The sequence below is a fragment of the Rhagoletis pomonella genome, unplaced genomic scaffold (assembly GCF_013731165.1).
Source record: "Rhagoletis pomonella isolate Grant_MI unplaced genomic scaffold, Rhpom_1.0 Rhpom_scaffold_00006, whole genome shotgun sequence".
In the NCBI taxonomy this organism is placed as follows: Eukaryota; Metazoa; Arthropoda; class Insecta; order Diptera; family Tephritidae; genus Rhagoletis; species Rhagoletis pomonella.
This window is the reverse complement of record NW_023458560.1, coordinates 2,080,270-2,080,565: the sequence shown is the minus strand read 5'-3', so window position 1 is coordinate 2,080,565 and position 296 is coordinate 2,080,270.

The following is a 296-nucleotide window of genomic DNA, read 5'->3' as shown; positions in this document are numbered from 1 at the left end:
TACTGTGGCGAATACTGCGGCAACACAAAGCGAACAACGAGAAATAGACAGAATGTTCGAGGAATGACGTAGAATGTTCCACAAAGAGAAACGTCAAGTTGGATGAACACTGCGAACGGCGAGAGAAAGGGAATGAGCGATAAACTTCAGAACGTCCTAGAGTTGCCATAAGTACGAGCGCAGGTATATAAGGGCGCCGCCACAGCGAAGTGAGTTAGTTAAAAATCAGCAAGCTACAAGTAAAGTGAGCCGGGAAGTGTGTTGCGTATAAGCAAGCTATAAGTTTAATTGTGTTA